This window comes from Prionailurus bengalensis, chromosome B3, assembly GCF_016509475.1.
Source record: "Prionailurus bengalensis isolate Pbe53 chromosome B3, Fcat_Pben_1.1_paternal_pri, whole genome shotgun sequence".
Taxonomy (NCBI): Eukaryota; Metazoa; Chordata; class Mammalia; order Carnivora; family Felidae; genus Prionailurus; species Prionailurus bengalensis.
In genome coordinates, this window is record NC_057355.1 from 30337574 (window position 1) to 30360963 (window position 23390).

General features: G+C 34.3%; 1 protein-coding gene across 2 annotated transcripts in view; it reads right to left on the bottom strand.

Moving 5' to 3' along the window:
• PEAK1 (pseudopodium enriched atypical kinase 1) overlaps positions 1-23390 on the bottom strand; it is a 313862-nt gene that overhangs the window by 150377 nt on the left and 140095 nt on the right. For both annotated transcript variants that reach the window (XM_043554944.1, XM_043554943.1), the window contains exon 4: positions 10112-10276. The gene's annotated coding sequence lies outside the window, so the exon portion shown is untranslated. The remainder of the gene's footprint in view (positions 1-10111; positions 10277-23390) is intronic.

Genomic DNA, 23390 nt, shown 5'->3' on the forward strand with positions numbered 1-23390 from the left:
TAAGAGGAAAGATAAAAGGGAACCACATCAGGTTCCTTCACTCTGTCTATTCTTTGAGCTTTAGGTAATTATCACAGATTCAAATGGCAGCAGATGGAAGACATCCCATATTGGATTTTATCTGACTATCAGATTAACAGCAATTTCTCAAAGTCCTCAAAGGGACAGTGAATCAATTAACAACCCTCAGTGGACTCAGAGCTCAGCGGGCTAGCAAAGGAAGCCTATTCAGGATGAATGTAAGTAGATATTAACTACTCTCCTTCTCTGGACACCAACCAGTGTGATAACACTTATCAATGTTTTGTTATTGTTTTTACATGATTCCCTCAAGGGACCTATATAACGCCCCTCAAGTCTAACATAGTTAAATGAAGCTTTATTTATTCATAATGTATATACATTTCCTATAACACATAATGCTTCTCAAATGATGCTGTTTTCCAATAATTCCCTCTACCATTTTGATATTTCCATTCTTGGGGCAGTCTTCTTACTTCCTCTACATCTATAAGGTGAATTTCTTACCATCTCCTCTCTTTAATTTACCTCTGAGGCCCACATCAAGGCAAGAGCTAATACCCTTTTATTTTTGGTTTTGTTTTTAAGTGTTCAGTACTATTTATTGAAAAGATTAATCTTTCTTCCTGGATTCTTTCCACACCTTTGTCGAAAAATCCACCACATATGTATAGATCTATTTCTGAACTGCTTATTCTTTCCCATGGATCTATGTGTTTTTTCTTTTAATAATCATATAATAATATACTGTTTGATTACCTTAGTTTTACACTAAATCTTGATATCAAGTAGTATGAGTCCTTCAATTGTTTCTACTCAAAACTGTTTGGGCTTTTCTTGTTCCTTTGCCTGTCCAAATAAATTTTAGAATCAGCTTGTCTATTGCTACAAAATGTTTCCTGCTGGGATTTTGATAGGGTTTTCATTCAATTTATAGAACAATTTGGGAGAATCAACATCTCAACAATATTGACTCTTTCAATAGTTGAGCACAGTATCCCTCTCCATAAATAAAATCTTCTTTGATTTCTTTAATCAGGGCTTTGTAGGTCTTCAGCACACAGACACTGAATATTTTTCATTTGATTTATACATATTTCATATTTTATAGTACCATTATAAATGGTGTTTTCTAAAATTTAAACTTCCAATTGTTAATTACTAGTATATAGAAATATGATTTATTTTTAAATCTTTTTCTTTTAATGTTTATTTTCGAGACACACACACACACACACACACACACACACACACACAGCATGAGCAAGGGAGGGGCAGAGAGAGAGACAGAAACAGAATTCGTAGCAGGCTTCAGGCTCTGAGCTGTCAACACCAGAGCCCAATGTGGGGTTCAAACTCATAAGCTGTGAGATCATGACCTGAGCTGAAATCAGACACTTAACCAACTGAGCCACCCAGGAGCCCCTGATTTATTTTTATATAATGACTTTGTATCCCATGACTTTGGTAAATTTACTTATTAATAGTAAAAACAGATTTTGGGGGGTAGATTCTTCAGGATTTTCTACATAGAAAATTATTTCATTATTTTATTTGCAAATATATTTATTTCTTCCGGTTCAATCTGTCTTCATTTTCTTTTTCTTCCCTTATAGAACTGGCTATGACCTCTAGTACAATGTTGACATTCTTGCCTTGTTTCCATATTAGGAGGAAAACATTCCATTTTCCATCATTAAGTATGATATTAGCTATAGGATATTTATATTTTCCCTTTACCAGGTTGAGGAAATTCCTTCTATTTCTAGTTTGTTGAGAGTTCTCTATCATGAATTGATGCAATATCTAACTACTGAGATAATCATGTATTTTTTTTCCTTTTTGTTGATATGTGAATTGCACTGATTTGTTTTTGAAGATTAAAACTGTCTATTCCTGAAATAAGGCCTACTTAATCATAATTTATGACTTCTACCTTTTGCTATTTTTTATTTGCTAATATTTTGTTAAAGATTTTTGAGCCTGTGTCTATAGTTTCCAATTTTGTAGTTTCTTTAGGTTGTTTTGATATCATGACAACACTGACTTAGTAAAGAAGTCTATTTTACTTTTTTATTTCCTTGCCATTTGTGTAGAATTGATATTATTTCTTCCTTAAATGTTTGGTAGGATTTGCCAGTAAAGGCATCTGGGCTTACAGTTTTCTTTGCACTGAGTGGAAAGTTTTAAACCTCAAATTCAATGTCTTTAATTATACAGGACTATTCAAGTCACCTGTCTTTTCTTAAGACCTTTGGTAGTTTGGGTCATTCAAAAACTTTTTCCATTTAAGCTTTTTAATTTATAGGCCCAAAGTTTTGTCCATATTTTCTCTTGATGGATATTTAAATTTTTTCTGCCTTTTGGCTACTGTGGGTAGTATTGCTATGAACATTTGTATACACATTGTTGAAACCCTGTTTTCAATTATTTTGAGTATACATCTAGAAGTGAGATTGCTGGGTTATCTGATAATTCCAGGCTTAACTTTTTGAGGGACCACCTAACTTTCACAGCAGCTGAAACATTTCACATTCCCACCTGCAATGTATGAAGGTTCCAATGTCCTCACATCGTTGCCAACAATGCCATTTTCCGTTTTTTGTTTTGTTTTTTTTTTTTAACCTCGGACACATGCCTGATGATTTGGGGATGGTGTACATAAGAGTCCAAGAGTCCTAGCGATTTTCCATTCTTGATGGATGGGCAGTGGGTAGAAAAGAAATGCTATTTAAGAAATCTATCTGGAAATGAAGATAGTGACTGTATTTCTCCCATTTTGCATCTAAGCAAAGCATCTGTGTGTTGTTTCCTTTTAAACTTTCCTCATATGAAACTTACCTGCCAGTTATACAATGGCCCATTATATACCATCAGATGCTACAGTACCAGAATGTTCTATGTTTTCCTCCCTTTCTATACGCCAAACCATCAGAAGGACACAAAAGCTGGGCCTGATTCCAAGAAGAATGATTTCTTAGGGATCAATAGTTTCCTTCCATTTTTACAATTTGGCAATTTTAGATAAGCTTTCCTGTGACTGTGCGCCAAAACAGTTAATCTTTAAAATATATAAGCCAGAATGATAATACCATTTTCTCTCCTCCATTATTCAGTTGCTACTACATGGGGACAACTACTTCAGAATTAAAGTTATCAGAAGGATTGAAAATAACTAGCTTGTCTGTTAGAAGCATTCTTACAGATTTCCAGTTTTTCACTATTATAAGAGCATGGTAGGTGACTTTTCCTTCTAGTAACAGAAACATGGGGGTTCTCTGCGTCTATTATGCTCTTCAATTGCCTCCTATGTTTCGTGGTGTTCCAGCTGAGTGTCATTAACTTAAAATATTTACTGCTAATTACAGCTGGCACAATGAATCCAAGGACAAAAATATGTTCTCAACACCTACAGTAATCTTCACAATTCCTGCAGATTCCTCTCTCTCCCTCCATCATTCCATGCCCACGGCCAGGCCTTTGGTGAAAGGACTTCTAAACTCTTCTCAAAGTTCAGATAAACATCCTCTTCCTGGGTCATCTTGTCACAGTGTTTTCAGAGGCCACCTCTTCCCACACAGCACCACTGGCTTACTACATAGCATCATTATCTTCTTGCCAATAATACATGTCTAGAGGAAGAATTGCTACCACATGATACAGTCATTTCTTGGCTCATTTGACTATACTAGAGAATATTTCTAATTTCAGTAGTAAAAAATTGTAAAAATCTAATGTTACAGAAGATGTAAGTCCACAAGAATAACTGTTTTCCCAACACATCTTTAAAGATATATTTGAAAAGGTGCACCTGGCTGGTTCCGTCGGTAGAGCATGCGACTCTTGATCTTGGGGTTGTAGGTTCAAGCCCCACATTGGGTTAGACATTACTTAAAAATAAAATCTTAAGGGGCACCTGGGTGGTCAGTTGGTTAAGCATCCGACTTTGGCTCAGGTCATGATCTTGCAGTTCATGGGTTTGAGTCCCACATCGGACTCTGCACTGACAGTGTGGAGCCTGCTTGGGATTCTCGATCTCTCTCTCTCTCTCTCTCTCTCTCTCTCTCTCTGTGTCCCCTCACTCATGTGCGTGTGCACTCTCTCAGAAAAAAATAAAATAAAATTTTAAAAAATATGTATTTTTAAATATTTAAATTTATTTTATATTTAAATTATAAATTAATTTATTAAATTATAAATTAAATAAATTAAATTATTTAATTTATATTAAATAAATTTAAATATTTAAATACATATTTTAAAAATATGTATGGGTGTGTGTGTATACACACACACACACATATATACACACACATGCATATATATATGTATATATACATTATGTAGCTTTTCATATATATATGTGTGTGTGTGTGTATATATATATATATATATGTATATATATATATATATATATATATGAAAAGCTACATAATGATGGAATTACATTCTTCCAAAACATAATGCAGATTTACTAAGATGACAGCAGCACTTTGGGTAGCAAGAAGAGAACAAAGCCACAACCACAAATCTCCACAACTGCCTATAGTATACTATCTACTCCACTGTGTTTTATTTTAATTTGAACTTATGTGAAAAAATACAATAAACATCACGCATCAATGAAAGATGCAAAACTGTATCAATGAAAGATGCAAAAGTGCAAATGCAAAATGTCATCATTTACACTGCATATTGTTTGTGAATACACACATAAGAATATATTTCACGAACCTCGTAGAACATTTTCTCTGGAAGAAGGAGGATAGGAATGAGATTGGAGAGTGATATAAAGAGGGTCTCAAGTGTTCCTAAATTGTTTTATTTCTTTAGCAAGAATGACAGAATGTTAGCATTCATTTAATTATTGGCGATGAGAGAACAGGTGCTTGTTAGATGATTCTAAATTTTTCTTAATTCTTGGAAATTTTCATAATAAAAAAATTGTTAAAAGAAATAACACCTGGTTATGTTGTAGCTTGGAAGTAAAGCAGAATTATAAACAAAGAAAACATGAGGAAGAACCTTCTTTCTTGGAGTAACATCTGACCAAAATAACATTTTATATATTTTAGTATATAGTTTGAGAGAATACTTGAAGTGATTACTGTAATTTCTGAGTAATTTTGGGGCAAGTACATTTGTTTCCAAGGGCTTCCATTTCCTTTTATGTTAAGCAAGGACACTGAAATAAAATATCTCAGATAACCTCTTCAACTTTAAAAGTCTGTGACTTTCCCCCCCTAGAAAAGGTAAGTATATCTTGGCACATGTTATTCCCTTTGCCTATAGTTCTTTTTCTCTAGCTTGTTCCCTGGCAGTAAAGTCCTATTTATCCAGTAACAATTATGAAAGATACTTCTGTGCTTTGGGAAACCTTCCCTCACTCTTCCCAGGTAGGAAAAGCACTGTCACAATTCTCGGTCATATTTCCATTAACCACTTGATACACTGCTACATCTCTTTATATGTTTGCCTGCCCTGCTAGATAGTGAGCCTCTGAGGACAGGACTTATACTATATACCCCTCTTTATGTATCCCTTGTATCTTCCACAGTGACATGCTTACAGCCAAGAGAGGCTATATATACAAACCACTTGATACTATGTTAGCACAAAATAGTTTTAAAAATTTTTACCTATTGCAAATATTATTTTTCCCAAGTAAATATCTGATTAATGAATGAGCTAGTAATACGAAATGGCATGAAGTAAATGTGTGATGAATGAATGAATCAGTAATACAAAATGGCATGAAGTTCACTCCATTATTCAGGTATGTTGATAGTCCCACAAGAAGGTAGGGGTGTAACCCAGAAGATCTCTCACTCCACAGGATCATTTTGAATTTTACAGCCTCAGTTTAGAAAGCCAGAATGTAACAACTTTTGTTTTATTTTTGTTTTTCCTCCTAACACACAGCTTCCTTTTCCGGGGAGGTGAAACACTCTTCTTACTTAAGCAAAATCTCAGAAAATTAAGATTCACTAAACCTTGGACTGAAAAATGGCTATAAATGAGTAAAACATTTGATTATATATGTTTGCGTATCATGCAATTGCTGAAACATTCACTCAACCCGTCCTCAAATGGGGACTGGCTATAATTCTTATGGTGGAGGGGGACAGAGGGACAGTGATAATGGGGAGGAGAGAAAGAACTTGGTAGAAAATGGCAAACCATACATGAAAAATCTTGCTGGGATTTGAGGAACTGAGTTAAACCTATACATTCATTTGGGGAAAACTGGTTATATTTAATATGCTGAGTCTTGGTGATAGGCGTAATCGTCTTAAACCCTGATCATAGGTTACCATACTTAGTTTTCTACACTTAGAATAAGAATCTACATTTAGAATAAGAATCTATATGAAGGGACTATATACAAATTTAACAGAAAATTTATGCCATTAAGATAAATTGGTCTCTGGATTCATTACTATTTTAGTCTTTATTTTATTTTATTTTATTTTATTTTTTAGTCTTTAGTGATAGTATCAGTTTCTGAGACTGAAAACCAATGAAGAACTTCTGGTGATAAAGAGAAAAGAAAAAGGCAAAGAAGACTTCAAGGGAGAACAGCTGACCAGGGAGGTCAGTTTTGCATTTTCCCCCACTCATATCTACTATCTTTCTTTGTCCTCTAAGTCTCGATCTCAAATAAAATGTGGGTCTACTGAGATCATCTTGAAGTAACTTAGCCTTCATTTAGGAATGGATTATCGTTTTTATTACATAATACCTAACACTTTTAAAATATAATCAAAATAATGATAAATTCCTGACAAAATAAAATTGTTGCTGCAAAAGAAACATCATATGTGCCTCAAGGGAGCTGAGATGAGGATGCTGCTAATAAGAACTTGTTATCTACCGCTGCACAAAGAAGCAACCGCAACACGTGGTAGTGAACATTTGTAAACCAAAACACATCTCTGATGAAGAGCTCCAGCTGTGAAGTCAGACAGAACTGGCTCTACCTCCAACTAGTAAACTTGATGTGGGGCAATTTACTTAACTTCTCCGAGAACGTGTTTCCTCATATGTAAAATGGAGCTATCTAATAATAAGACCCACATCAAATACAGTTGTGAAACTTGAGAATGCATATTAATCACTAATCCCAATGTTTGGCATATGATGATCACTCAATACACATTAATTACTGTTATTTTTTTAAGTTTTATTTTATTATTTATTTTGAGAGAGACAGAGAGACAGAGAGAGTGCATGCACACACACGAGTAGGGAAGAAGTGGAGAGAGGGGTAGAGAGAATCCTAAGCAGGCTCCGTGCTGTCAGCACAGAGTCTGACATGGGGCTGGATCTCACAAACCACGAGATCATGACCTGAGCTGAAATCAAGAGTCAGATACTCGGAGCGCCTGGGTGGCTCAGTCGGTTAAACATCTGACTTCAGCTCAGGTCATGATCTCGCTGGGTTTGTGAGTTCGAGCCCCGTGTCAGGCTCTGTGCTGACAGCTCAGAGCCTGAAGCCTCCTTCAGATTCTGTGTCTCCTCCTCTCTCTGCTCCTCCCATGCTCATGCTCTGTCTCTCAATAATAAATAAACATTAAAAAAAATTAAAAAAACAAAAAAAGAGTCAGATGCTCAACCAACTGAGCCTCCCAGGTGCCCCACTGTTATTTTTAATTCCTTTTTGTCTGGGGAAATTGTACACAGGCCTCCCTCCATAAGGACAGTTTTGCAAACAAAGGTGCTGTAGAGGATGTTCTAAAGGTCTACCAAGCTTTATAAATTTAAGATTCTAGATGGATATATTGTTTAGAGTAGTCTTGCTATCTGCAAGAACATATCCCCTACCCTAAGAACCATAATTTTAAGTTCATAAAATGAATTTAGATAAAACTGGGTGCTTGATTCTACTTTTAACCTAGCTGGAATGTCTTTTAAATTTTAGCCTCTTCAACGTGGCCATGATAGTTTGCACCATTAGAAATCTGGATTTCAAATTTGTACAATTAGAAATCCAGTTATTCACACAATTAGAAATCAAATTCCATTCCCTATTCAAATGCCATAGATTTGGGATTTTGGAGGCACTCAGCTTGAGTGCGGCCAGCAAAATTAAATATGTAAATACAGCTGATCTTTTTAAATTCTATATACATCATGGATGTGAGTTACGTGGCTTCTGAACTGGGCTATTTGGGAGAATCAGTGCAATTCTTTTATTTTGTAGTGAGGTCAAGTTGTATTCCAGTTTGCTTCTTGATGACATTATAACCCACCACCACCGCCAAAACAAAAAGGAAAAAATTGTAGTGAAAAAAGTAGAAATTAATGATTGGAAATACCTAGTATCTATAGATTTCAATGATCCCATTACTGGTTACCAAAAATACTGAAAGAAGGATTTAATGGAATTAAGAGTTTGATAAGGAGTGGTAAAGGTACCAGTAAAAATTTTGACAATACTGTTTTTTTTTAATGTTTAATGTATTAATCTCATTAATAAAACTGTTGGCTATATAAGATTATAGAATCAGACATAATTAAATGGGGAAAGAAAACTTGTGATGACAGAAATTTGATGACTTTCTATGTATTATCTTCCCTGCATAAGTTAACACTCAGTACTTTAATTTCTGCTGTGTTTCAAAAGTTGCTTTCTTCAACTTTATTTTTTAATGGTTGAGAAATATAAAGAATTTACTGGACATTTAGAAAGGGCTAAATGCTGCTACGTGGGTGGTTGTGGCAAGAATACAGAAAAGTTCTAACTAGAGGTTTAAACCAGCAATTGGAAAAGTTTAAAAAAAAATCGATGTTCAGGCATTTTTTAAAATCAAGGTTAATGTTAGCATAGGAAAGAATAATGGGAACATCGTTCTTGTTAAATTCTTCCAAATTTTTCTTAATTCTTGGAAATTTTCATAATAAAATTGTTAAAAGAAATAAAAATAACACCCGGTTATGTTGTAGCTTAGAAGTAAAGCAGAATTATAAACAAAGAAAACATGAGGAACAACCTTCTTTCTTGGAGTAATGTCTGACCAAAATAACACTTTATAAATGTTAGTATATAGTTGAAAGAATATATTTATCCTGGGTTACATTTCTCAGTTTGAATCGTTCTCTTGAAACAGGCCTTGTATTCCTTAGAATTATTAGGACTAGCAATTGATACTGTATTTGACTGATTTTTCACATCTGCACTTTACTAGAGGGACTTAGTTTTAGTCAATTGTACCCATTCACTACCAAGATATTTTGACTCAAATAAACAAATGATTATCTATCAAAATCAAAGTAGTACACTTCCAATGAATTACAGTTCTAAATGTTCACTAGGATGCTTTTTAAAAATTAGCAAACATTTGAATCTTACAAAACTCACTGAAACAATTATGGCTGAAGATCAAGGAGATTTAAGAAGACTGACAAGGAATCTTAAGTCTTTCTACAGTTGCTTTCCACTCTACTTAAAATGTAATAGTCCTTGTAATTTCACAAGAAGAAATAAATTTATAATTTTTTCCAGTTTTTTTCCTTCTTTTCTACTCTGGATTCTTGTTTCTTTTTTTGTTTGTTTGTTTTTACAACTCTAAATTCCTGAGAAGGATGGGCAAAGGAGAGAAAAATGATTAAATAAAAAGAAGATGTCAGATATGAAGGCAAAAAGATCAAGAGATCAGACACCAAGTAAGGAAACTAAAAATAACATGAAATAAAGTTCAGAAAATAAGACTAAAAAACCTCTGCATATGTGATAGCATGCTACCACTTAATGTTGCCTGAGCTGTTTCTGTGAAAGGAAAAATATTTGGTCAAGAATGGACCTATAAATATACTAGTACTATGCTATATTTCTACTCAAATAAGCTTATTTGTTTCTAAGTTAAGAAGTTCATAACCTGGGGGAAAAAAACAATTCTTTTGAGCAATATCAAGGCCAAACATTAAGGGCCAAAACAAAGACCTGACTATGCTAAATAAGTCATAAAATTATCAGCTTTATCTATACTTTGGTATTTGTAAGGTAAATATTTAAATTTAAAAAGAAATCCTTTCAAGTTCTATAAAAATTCTTGGTGGAAGTGTAACACTATATGAAAATTCTGGTTACCGTTTAAATTTGCAGTTCTTCATCCATTATGGTGACAAAGGTGGTTTTAGCAGCTATCATTACATTCGTTTACAGTTTCAAAGTGCTTTGGGTCCTTCCAGGATGAATGTACTTTCTTCCTTGCCTCTCATTCCTTAACTTATTTTCAGAAGACAGCAATGTTTACTGCAAGAGAGAAAAATAAAGTAAAGCTAAATTGGAGAATAAACTAGTTTTAAATATACTAGACATTTTTCTTTCCTTTAAGATATTCTTAATTTCACCCTCAGTCAACGGTTATAATTAGTCTTATTCATTTAAGAAGTAACTTCCTTACTTAGGTGGAGGCATGGACAGAATCCTATACCCTCAATAACAATCTATGTCATACCTAAGACCCAAGTAATTTATAAGACTCAAACTAGCACCGATGTACTTGAAACTTTCTAGGATTTCATGTGATTGTCTTTGAACACCTGTTTTGAGCTATGTAAGAGCCAAATGTAAGAGCATTAATTGAATGAGAAATATTAAACCCAACTTCATCTTTATAAGAACCCAATTCTAAAAGTATCAATGTCTAATTCTGATACAGCCTTTGTAAAATATGAAAGTAAGTATCTCCAAATGCAAAAATGTTTCTAGCTACTTTGCAGTTTACTTTAGGCTCAAGTATGAAATATATTTATAATTTGCCATACAGGAAATCACCTAAAATTAAATGAATAAATTCCTATCTATTTCTGACTCTGGAGCACCAATTATATGTATTTTCAAACTGACACAACCTCTAATTTGTTTTCTATATAACACCAAATATAAGGAAAATAACTCTAAGAGTTAAGTAGAAAGAGAAAGATAAATGTAATTACTTTTAAATGATTCCTGATTGTGATTACATAATACAGAATTGAACCTTTCAATAAATGCTTAGAACAGAAAGGTATTTTGAAACAGGAGTTTTCATCTCTGCACCATATCAAACAATATCAAACTCCAACACAGTTGGATTATCCATGATCAAAGGACTACCCAATGTTCTCACAGTGCTTATATCTCCTCTTCATGTGGTACAAAATAACATTAAGCAGTGTGTAGGAGAAATATTACCAAGAATATATATATGTGTATGTATATATGTAACCAATATGCAGATGAAATAATGATGCCCAGGATAACACACACAATGGCAAAATTACTCCATCTTCTTTCCATTATTAAATGAGTCTTTTGAGAAGAAAAATGCAATTTATGCCAATTTTAACTGTGAAATCTGAAGATGGGAAAAAACTGAACACATGGGTATACAAATATTGGTAACCTAGAAAAGTACATCGTAATAGAAAAGTGATTTTCCAAGGGTAGGTGTTTGGCCAGTGGCAAAACTGAAATGAACACCTAAATTTCCTCACTCTCTCCTAAAGCAGTGTTCTACTATCCTTCTATAATCCATCTGCATTCTTGTCCTCTCGGCCCCCTTAGTTATTTTTTCTGAATCATTTATTCTTGGACTTGTAGGTATTCTATCATAATATAGCCATTAACACTTATCCAACAATGTAAGAGACAAAGAGACATAAACAGTGTTTAATCAAATCTTAACAGTTTATATGTGCAATCTGTAGACAGGATAGAGTTGGGTCTTATATTTTTATCCAGTCTGAAAATCTCTGACTCCTAATTGGAGAGTTTAGTTTATCAACATGTAATGTGATTATTGAAATGACTGAGTTCAAAGCTACCAATTTCTATTTCTATTCTTCTCTGCTTTTTGTTTTGTTCCTGTCCTACCTTTTCCTGCCTCAATTTCAGTTAATCAAATATTTGTAATGTTTTACTTTAATTGCTCTATAATTCTTTGTACTGGGGGAGGGTGACACTAAGAATTATAATATGCACCCTCAAATTTCCACAGTTTAAAGCTAATACTGAATATCATGCAAAGCATAAGAAACTTGTAGTAGTATAATTCCATTTACTACAAACCCTTTTTGTTAATGGTTATCATATTATTCTACTTATATTATAAACCCATAATAAAATGGTTTTAACTTTTAAGAAGTCAGTTAAAAAAAAAAGAAGTCAGCTTTCTTTTAAAAACAGTAATGGAAGAAAAAATAAGATATTTTTTCATATTTATCATTCTTTGTGGTCTTCAGTTCTCCTGTAGAACAGACTTTCCATTTGATATCACTGCACTTCAGCTTAAAAACTTTCTTTAATTATTTCTTACACAGCAAGTCTGCTGACAATGAATCATCTAATTTTTTTGAATCACCTTCATTTTTGAATAACATTTATGTTAAGTATAGCATTCTGCGTTGAAAGGTTTTCTTTCTTGCTTACAGCTCTTTCAAGATAATCATTCCATAGTTTTTTTGGCTTCCATTATTCTGATAAGTCAGTAGTCATTAATATTATTGTTTCTTTTGTTTTCAAGATTTTCTCTTTATCTTTGGTTTTCAGGAGTGTAACCATATTATGTGTCTAGATTTAATTTTCATTTACTTTGGGTGGGGGGAACGTTTACTGAACTTCTTGGCTCTGCAAATTAGTGTTCTGTTAAATTTGAGAAATTTTCAGTCTATTTATTTTTTAAAATTTCTGTTCCATCGTCTCTCTTTTCCATGTTGGTTTTCAATATACATAAGGTTGACTGCTTATAATCCCACTGGTCACCAAGGTTCTGTTTGGTTGGGTTTTTTTGTTTCTTTTGTTTTGTTCTGTTTTAATCTTTTTTCCTCTTTGTTCTTCAAATAGGATAATTTCTACTGATCTATCAAGGCCCTTTCTTCTGTCATCTCTTATCTGCCATTAAATCTATCGAGTGAATTTTTAATTTCAGGTATTGTATTTCCAGTTCTATAATTCCCTTTTTATTTAAAAAAAAATAGCTTCTACCTCTGTCTGCAGAGAAAGTCTGTATTTTCCTTCATTATGTCCTCCTTTTCCTTTAAGTTCTTGACCATATTTATAATAGCTCATTTAAAGGTATTGTCACTTAACTAACATCTGGATTGACTCCTTTTTTTTTTAAACTATGGATAATATTTTCCTAGTTCTTCACATGATTAATAATTTTTGATTGTATACTGGACAATATGGATGATATGATATAGAAACTCTGTACTTTGTTATCTTCCTTTGAAGTGCATTGATTTTTCTTCTAATAGGAAGTTAAACACTGGCTGATCATCTTGAACTTGTGGATGGTTGGTTTTACACTGTTAGGGAAGGTATGCTTCAACTTTGTCCTCCATCCTAGAATAAATCCCTTAGGCCTTACAGTCATTACTTCTAAGACAGGAAGGACCCTTCTAAGATTCCAACAAAAATCCAAATGTGTCTAATAGGACTCAAACTCCAAATCTGACTAAAAATATCACCTCAAATACCACTTTCCACTAGGCTCTATGGCGTCTCCTCTACACATGTGAATTTAAAGATGAACCAAGGAATTAAAAAGAATACAAATGCAAATGTTAGGGATTTTCACTACTGAATTCCAGAACAACATGTATGACTTGAATGGGGTTGTGGATTCAATGTTACTAACCTATCAATATTGAGTTCTTGATTGTGATAATTTTATCTTACTCTCAAATGATTCAGGAAAAATTATTCTTACAACTGGTGTGTAATTTCAAATTATTACAAATTAAAAAGAAAAAGTTAAATGTATCAATAAACCCTATTACATTTCCAAAATGTTTTCAGTGAAAGGCTAATACAGCTATATGCTTAAAGAGGAAGTAGTTCTGTAGTGAAATAAAGTGGGGTAAAGTTATCATTATATTCGTTTTTAGCAATTCACAATACATGTTAGCATATCAAATATTTCTACAAATCATGCATTAGAGATATTTCCATTTATTCATCTTTCCAACCACATAATGAAATGCAATGTTCTAGAGATAGAGGTAATAATAGAGGCAAGATCTCCTTTCACAGATTTTACATTGTAATACAGAAAGAGACAAATAAATAAATAAACTAATTTCAGATGGTGTAAATGCTCTGAAGAAAATAAAACTGGGTATTAGAGAGAGATTAGGAAGGTGTAGATACTTTTAGATAGTGCATCAAGGAAGACTTCTCAGTAGATGATGTTCAAGTTACAACTGAAAGAAATGAGCCAAACATGGAATGATTTAGAATGTTCTAGGCAGAGGATATACATGTCAAAAGACAGAAATGAGCTTATAATGTTCATGGAAAAAAGTTTCTAATTTATCCAAACAATTAAGAATTTGTGAGAAAAATCTCTTGATTACTACACCCTTCAAAGAACATGATCAGAAAGTACAAACTCCCAGTTATAAAATAAATAAATAATAGGGATGTAATGTACAGCATGGTGATCATAGTTAATAATACTGTATTGCATATCTGAAAGTTGCTAACAGTAAATCTTAAAAGTTCCCAACACAAGAAAAAAAATTCTGCAACTATGTATGGTGATGGATGTTAACTAGACTTATTGTGGTCCTTGTGCCATATATACAAATATAGAATCATTACGTTGTATACCTGAAACTAACATATAGATTCACCTATTGCACACATCAGGTATACTTCCTTAAAAATGTGAAAATTGTGCTGATTTTAAACCTATTTATTAATTCTTATATAATGACAACAATAAAATAATGTTTATTTTAAATTCTTAACTTAGTTTTTCTAACTATGCAAAATGCCCAAGGAACCTCTGATATAACCTGACACCAAAAATCTGTCAAAGCACCATCGGCTCAGTATTGTGTGATCTTGTTTACTTCGCTATTTAATAGTAGACAAGAGTTCAAATAAAAATGTCACTTGGAATTAAAACATTACAGTCTGCTAAGAATCCTACAACTTACTTGGGAGCTTTTTAATCATTTAGAGCAGGGACTGTCAAACCATGACCCTTGGGCCAAATGCGACCAGCCAGCCATTTGCTTATGTAAGGCCCACAAGGTAAGAATAGCTTTTACATTTTTAAGCAGTTGGGGAAAAAGGTCAAAAGATGCTAAAATTTGAGATGTAAAAATTATATGAAATTCAAATTTTGTTGTCTAGAAATAAAGTTTTATCAGAACACAGCCAGCTCATTTTTAATATACTGTTTATAGCTGCTTTTATACTACAAAGGCAGAGTTGCGTTGTTGTGACAGGGACCATGTGGCCCACAAAGTCTAAAATATACACTATTTGGCTCTTTACAGATAATGTTCGATAGTTCCTGACTAAAGTATACCGAACATGTTTATACTCTACAATGATAGAATTTATATTTTAAAACATTACATCAACTGATTTATTCATCAGTCCATTAGTCTTTCATGTTTCTACTTAAGTGTTAAATAATAATTTTATATTTAAAATGACCATCCCAAGGGTGCCTGGGTGGCTTAGTCAGTTAAGCATACGACTTCGGCTCAGGTCATAATCTCAAGCCCAGCATCAGGCTCTGTGCTGACAGCTCAGGGCCTGGAGCCTGCTTCGGATTCTGTGTCTCCCTCTCTCTCTGCCCCTCCCCCGCTTGTGCTCGCTCGCTCTATCTCAAAAATAAATAAACATTAAACAAATTTTTTTAGTAAAAAAAATAAAATGAAGAAAAATAAAAAATAAAAAGACCATCCCATAATATTGAGAGAATTTTTACATAATCAAAAATTCATTTTCCTAATTTGTGAAATTTATGAGGTATGATAAATCATTTCCTTGGGTCAGGTTCTGATTTAAAATTTGTAACGGACTCTGAATTGTAAAATAAATAAACATTCCTACAGTTGATACAAGATCATTAATAACAATACTGAGGAAAAGTGAAATCAATGGTTAAACACTGGGTAAAAAAAAATAATTTCTTGAGAACTTCAGAAGTTTTTAAAGGTGTTAAGTATTAAAATTTATTTTAGAATGGTTCAACTTCCATTTCTGACCATGAGGGATTAAGCAGTCTAGAATAATCCCCCAATGCAATCAACTAGAACACGGTAAAATATAGGAAAGGACTATTTTCAGATACAGGCAGTTCAGGACTGTTATCCTTGAAAAAAGAGAAGCAAACAAGGCAAGCCCTACCATCACCCAAGGCTCTCAGCCAAGAAGCAATTTACCACTCCTGAGCAGCAGGGAGGAGGAACCCAGACAGAACCTGGCAATCTTGGTGACTTGAGATAGAGAAAAAAGTACAAGGAGGCCAAGGTGGCTAGAATTTATGGGGCAGAGTTCCAGAGAAGAAAGAGTTCCAGTAATTTAAATGAGAGTTCCCTAGAGTATTTAGCTAAATAAAAACCTGTGGATGAGAAGGGTAAAATTTCTTTAGACCAGCCAACAAGCATTTCTAAGGAAAGAAAGTTACCAGGGAGTAGTAAGACAAAGCCTTCTCAGAGCTGAAAGAGGGTCAAGATTTCAACAAGTTCCCTCATTGAATATACAAGGCAGTTGTGACCCCAGAAAGGCCACACCACAGATGGAGGGGGACAGCAGCTGTAGAATAAAAGCTACTATAATCCCACCTGAAAGAAGCTTGAAAGCCTAGAAAACAATCAAACTAATATGTGATTTATAATGCCTGTCAGGAAAGAGTCCAATACTCTTTAAATGAATGCCACAAAATCATGAACACAACATGTAAAATTTGCAAATATCTGTCATTCAATTAAAAATTAGTGGACAAAGGGGACACCTGGGTGGCTCAGTAGGTCAAGTGTCCAACTCTTGATCTCAGTTCAGATCTTGATTTCAGAGTCGTGAGTTCAAGCCCTGCACTGGGCTCTGTGCTGGGCGTGAAGCCTACTTAAAACTAAACTAAACTAACTAAAATAAACTAAAATAAAAACTACTGGCCCAAGAAGCTGGAAAATGTGACACATAAACCAGAAAAATATCAGTCAACAGAGAAAGACCTAGAAATAACAAGCATGATGTAATTAATGGAGCAAAGGCATTGAAAGGACTATTACAAGTATGCTTCATATTCAAGAATGAAAACAGGAACATGGTGAAGGGAGAAATACCCAAAATGAAAATTTCACTGAATGAGACAAGCAATAGTATATGCATTGCTGAAAAAAAGATTAGTGAACTTCAAGACACATTGGGGTGCCTGGCTGTCTCAGCTGGTAGAGCATATGACTTTTGATCTTGGGGTCATTGAGTTTGAGCCCCTCATTGGGTATAGATGTTACTTTAAAAAAAAATTTTTTTTAAGTGAAGGTCAGAAAGAAAAAATGACCACAAGGCAATGAAAAAAGGTCTTACATTATATGGGAAGTGATATAATTGATAACAGAGTGTAGTAACCTAAAGAGGCATCGTATAAATCCTAGAGCACAGCTAAAAAATAATAATAAAAAGGTAGAACAAACAATAAGCCAGTAGGGGAATAAGCCAACGGGGAAGATTAAATGGAAAAGTATAATTAATTTAAAGGAAGGGTTAATAGAAAACAAACAGCAAGATGATAGATTTAAATCCAACCACATTAATAAATATGTTACATGTTAATTCTCTATATATTCCAATTAAAAACCAGATAAAAAAGCAAGACCAATATATATTGCATATATTGATATGCTATCAGAATCCCACACTAAAACAAGGAAATAGAGTAAAAGCATGGAAGAAGATATACCATGTAAACCAAAATCTTAAGAAAGCTGGAATAGCCATATTTATATCAGACAATACAAAAGCCAAAACAGAGAATATCATCAAAGATAATGAGGAACATTTCACAATAATCAAGGGTAAACTTCATTTAGAAGATAAAATAATTCTACGGGGGCGCCTGGGTGGCTCAGTTGGTTAAGCGTCTGGCTCTTGATTTCAGCTCAGGTCATGATCCCAGGGTTGCGAGGTGGAGCCAGGTATGGAGCACTGTGTTAGGCTCTGTGCTGAGTGGATTAAGATTCTCTTTGTCTCTCTCTCTCTCTCTCTCTCTCTCTCTCTGCCCCTCCTCCCTCAAAATTAAAAAAGAGGGACGCCTGGGTGGCTCATGAGGTTGGTTGTGTCTGACTTCAGCTCAGTCATGATCTCACAGTTCATGAGTTCAAGCCCCACATCAGGCTCTATGCTGACAGCTAATTCTGTGCCTCTCACTCCTTCTCACTCTCTGCCCGCCCCCCACTAGCATCTCTGTCTCAAAAACAAATAAACTTACAGAAAAAATTCAAAAAGAAAAGGTGGGAGGGGGAGTGGTGTCTGGGTGGCTCAATGGATTGAGCATCCAGCTCTTGATTTGGGCTCAGGTCATGATCTCACCATTTGTGGGATCGAGCCTAGCTGGCAGCACAGAGCCTGCCTGGGATTCTCTCTCCCTCTCTCTCTGCCCCTCCCTTGTTCGCTTGTGTGCTCTTTCTCTCCTCTCTCTCTCTTTCTCTCTCTCTCTCGTGCGCGCGTGCGCGCTCTCTCTCTCACACACACACACATACACACACACAAAATAGACATTTTTTTTTTTTAGTTAGAAGATAGAATAATTCTAAATATATATGTATAGGCTATCAGAACTACAAAATACATGAAGCAAAAACTGACAGAACTAAGCAGAGAAAAAAGTATACAAATACAGTAGGAGACATCAACATTTCTCTCAGTAACTGGAAGAATAGGTACAGTTGAAGTTCAGCAATGATAAAGAAGATTTGAACAGTACTCTCAATTGAATTGATATTTATAGAACACTCCAACCTACAAGAGCAAAATATAAGTTTTCATACTGCCTATGAAACATTTAGGAAGACAGACCACCTGCTGAGCCAAGAATAAGTCTTAACAATTAAAAGAATCAAAACTAGGGGCATCTGGGTGGCTCAGTTAGTTGAGTGTCCGACTTCAGCTCAGGTCATGATCTTGCAGTCAATGAGTTTGAGCCTTGCATCGGGCTCCTAGCTAACAGTTCAGAGAGCTTGAGCCTGCTTCAGATTCTGTGTTTCCCTCTCTCTCTGCTCCTCTCCCACTCACACTCTGTCTCTCAAAAATGAATAAATGTTAAAAAAAATTTTTTTAAATAAATACATAAATAAAAGAATCAAAACTATACACAGCCCATTCCCTTATCACAGTGGAACTAAATTAGAAATCAGTAACAGTAAGATATCTGGAAAATTTTCAAGCATTTACAAATTAAACAACCTACTTCAAAAATAACTCAAGGACCAAAGAAGAAATCACAAAGGAAATCAGAAAATATCTTGAGATGAATGAACATGAAAACCCAACCTATCAAAATTCTGAGATGCAGATAAAAAGGTGCTTTGAGGAAATCTGTAGTTTTCTATGCTTATATTTGGGGGTGGGGAGGAGAGGCCTAAAGCCAATGACCTAAGCTTCCACCATAAAAAGCTACAAAAAAATGGAACAAATTAAACCAAAATAAGTAGACACTAACAGAGAACAGAAATCAATAACATAGAAAACTGAAAACAGAGAAAGATGAATGAAACCAAAAACAGGTTCTGGGGGGGGGGGGGCGGAATCAACGAAATATTGACAGACCTCTAGCTACACTGAGTGAGCAAATACAGAAATCATCAATATCAGGAATGAAAGGGGAAACATTACTTAAGAGTCTACAGACACTGATGAAACAAGAGACTATTATGAATGATCTCATGCCAATAAATTTGACAACTAAGATGAAATGGACAAATTTTTTAAAAGACACAGATTACCAATACTGACTCAGGAAGTAACAGATAACCTAAATAGCCCTACATCTATTCAAGAAATTAAATACGTAATTTAAAAATGTTCCCACACGGGCGCCTGGGTGGCGCAGTCGGTTAAGCGTCCGACTTCAGCCAGGTCACAATCTCGCGGTCCGTGAGTTCGAGCCCCGCGTCAGGCTCTGGGCTGATGGCTCAGAGCCTGGAGCCTGTTTCCGATTCTGTGTCTCCCTCTCTCTGCCCCTCCCCCGTTCATGCTCTGTCTCTCTCTGTCCCAAAAATAAATAAACGTTGAAAAAAAAAAATTAAAAAAAAAATGTTCCCATAAAGAAAACTCCAGTTGTCAAATGGTTCACTGGTGAATTCCATCAAACATATAAAGACAGAAGTAATACCAATCCTACATAAATTCTTCCAGAAACTAGAGGAGGGAACATTTTCAAACTGATTTTATATGGCCAGCAAGCATTAGATTGATTCCCAAACCAGAAAAAGTCATTATGAGAAAAGTATACATCAATATCTCTCTCAAACATAGATGCAAAAATCTTTAACAAAATAGCAAGTCAAATTCAGCAATACGTAAGAAAGAATGCAAGGTTGATTTTACATTTTTAAAACCTCAATGTTATTAATCATTTAACAGAATAAAGGAGAAAAACAATATGATCATTTCAATAAACACAGAAAAATATTTAACAAATTTCCACACTTACTCATAACAAAACTTCAGACAACTCAGAATAGTCTAGAACTACCTTAATTTGATAAAGGGCATCTGTAAAATACTGACATAATAATAAATAATAAACATTGTGTTCGACATTACATTGCAGTTCATAGCTAGTGTAATGAGGCAAAAAAAAGAAATGAAAAGCATAAAGATGGGGAAGGAAGAAGTTAAGATATCTTTATAAGAGACATGATTATACAGAAAATCCTAAGGAATCTAGAAAACAAATACAAAAACTATTAAGTGATTAGGAAGACTGTAGAATACAAGGTATATGGGTGTGTGTGTGTATAATATACTCATTATATTTTTATATCTATCAAAAAACAACTAGAAAGTTTTAAACATTTAAATACCATTTATAATAGCAATCAAAAACATGGAACACCTGGGTTTATCCCTAACAAAACATGTACAAGACCTGTAAAATGAAAGCTACAAAACACTGCCAGGACCAATTAAACTGAAATAAATGAAGAGATATACCATATTTATGGATTGGAAGATTCAGTATTATTAATAAGACTATTCTTCCCAAATTCATCTATACATTCAATTAAAATCAAAATCTCAGAGGTTTTTTGTAGAAATGTACAAACTAATTATAAAATGTGTATGAAAATCCAAATGAACAGGATGATCAAAATAATTTTGAAAATTAAGAACAAAGTAGGAATACTTAAAATACCTGATTTCTAGAATTTTTTCTCTTTTTTTTAAAGTTTACTTGAGAAAGAAAGCACGTGCAAGTGGGGGAGGGGAAGACAGAGAGGATGAGGAGGCTCTGCAGAGACAGAAGGGGAGAGAGAATCCCAAGCAGGCTCCACGCTGCTAGCACAGAGCTGGTTGCAGGGCTCAATCTCACAAACCTCAAGACCATGATCTAAGCCAAAATTGAGTCGGATGCTTAATCAACTGAGCCACACAAGCACCCTGATTTATAGAATTATTATTATTAAGAACAGCAATCAAGACAGTTTGGTAATAGCCCGAGGATAAACATATAGAAAAATGGAATAGAATACAAAACCCAAAAATAGACCTATATATCAACTAATTCCTAAAGGTGCCAACGTAATTCAATTGTTAGGAAGTTCAACAATTGGATATTCATATGGAATGAAAATGAATTTTGTCTTTACTTCACATATTTTGTATATGTACAAAAACTAACTCAAACATACCATAAACCTAAGAGAAAATGTAAAATCTTAAAACTTCAAAAAGAAAACACAGGAAGACATTTTATGGACCTTAGTCGCCTGATAAACTGTACTTTATCAAAATTAAAAACTTCTGCTATTTTAGGGGCGCCTGGGTGGCGCAGTCGGTTAAGCGTCCGACTTCAGCCAGGTCACGATCTCGCGGTCCGTGAGTTCGAGCCCCGCGTCAGGCTCTGGGCTGATGGCTCAGAGCCTGGAGCCTGTTTCCGATTCTGTGTCTCCCTCTCTCTGCCCCTCCCCCGTTCATGCTCTGTCTCTCTCTGTCCCAAAAATAAATAAACGTTGAAAAAAAAAATTAAAAAAAAAAAAACTTCTGCTATTTTAAAAACATCATTATAAAAACTAAGTGGTCAGTATGCACATAAAACAATTAAAACCACAGCAAGAACTTAATACTCATTGAAGAACTAAAATTTGAAAGACTGACAATTCTAAATAATGGTAAGGATATAGAGCTAATATTGATGCACTATCCAATACAGTAACCACTAGGCACATATAGCCATTTAAATCTGACTTGATAACTGCAATAAAAATTCAGTCCCTCAGATGCACTAGCCATATTTTACCTGCTCAACAGCCACAAGTGGCTAGTGACTAAGGCATGGGAGAGTGCAGATACAGAACAGTTTCATCATTGCAGAAATGACTACAGGATGAATTAATGCAGAACATATGAAATGCTCACGCCATTGCTAGTAGGAATGTAAAATTTTGCCAGCAAGTTTAGCAGCCTCTTTGAAAGTCAAACAACTTACCATATAACCCAACAATTCGACCCTGCACTTATACTCTTACTTTGCAATAATGAGAAAACACCCTTTCACCCAGTCAGGACAATATCAAAAGAGGCCTGCTAAAACAGATGATTAAAATAAAATGCAAAGTCTCATGATATCATGCCCAAAATGTCCAGGATTTAACTGAAAACCACTTCTCATACCAAGATTCAGGAAAACCTCAACTTGAATGAGAAAAGACAATTAACTGATGCCAATGCCAAAATGACACAGATTTAAGAATTATTTCACAAGGATTTTAAAGCAGTAATGATAAAAATGCTTCAATGAGTACTTACTAACACACTGGAAACAAATGGAAAATAGAAAATCTAAAAAATAGTTTCAGCAAAGAAATAAAAGATACAAAGAATGAAATCTCAGAACTGAAATTATAACAACTGAAATAAAAAAGCCAATGGATGGGCTCAACAGCAGAATGGAGTAGAGGGGAAAAAAAGAATCAGTGAACTAAAAGATAAAATAAGAAAAGTTACCAAATCTGAACAACATAAAGGAAATATACTGAATACAGATGAACAGAGAGCCTCAGGTATCTATGAAACTATAACAAAAGTTCTAACATTCATGTCTTCAGTCTTGGAAGTTGAAGAGAAATAGAGCAGGGCTGAAAAAGTATTTGAAAACAATATGGTTGAAAAGTTCTCATATTTGGGAATCTCAAACAGTGTAAACCCAAAGAAATTCACACCAAGAGAGAGCATAGACAAACGTATGAAAACTAAAGACAATGGAAAAATTCTTGAAAGTAGCATGAAAGAAACCTTTACCTTGATCTATATGGGAGAAAAACAATTAGAATGTCAGTGTATTTCTAATCAAAACCCATAGAGGTCAAAAGGAACTGGTACAATATTTTTCAAATGCTGAAAGAAAAAGAACTGT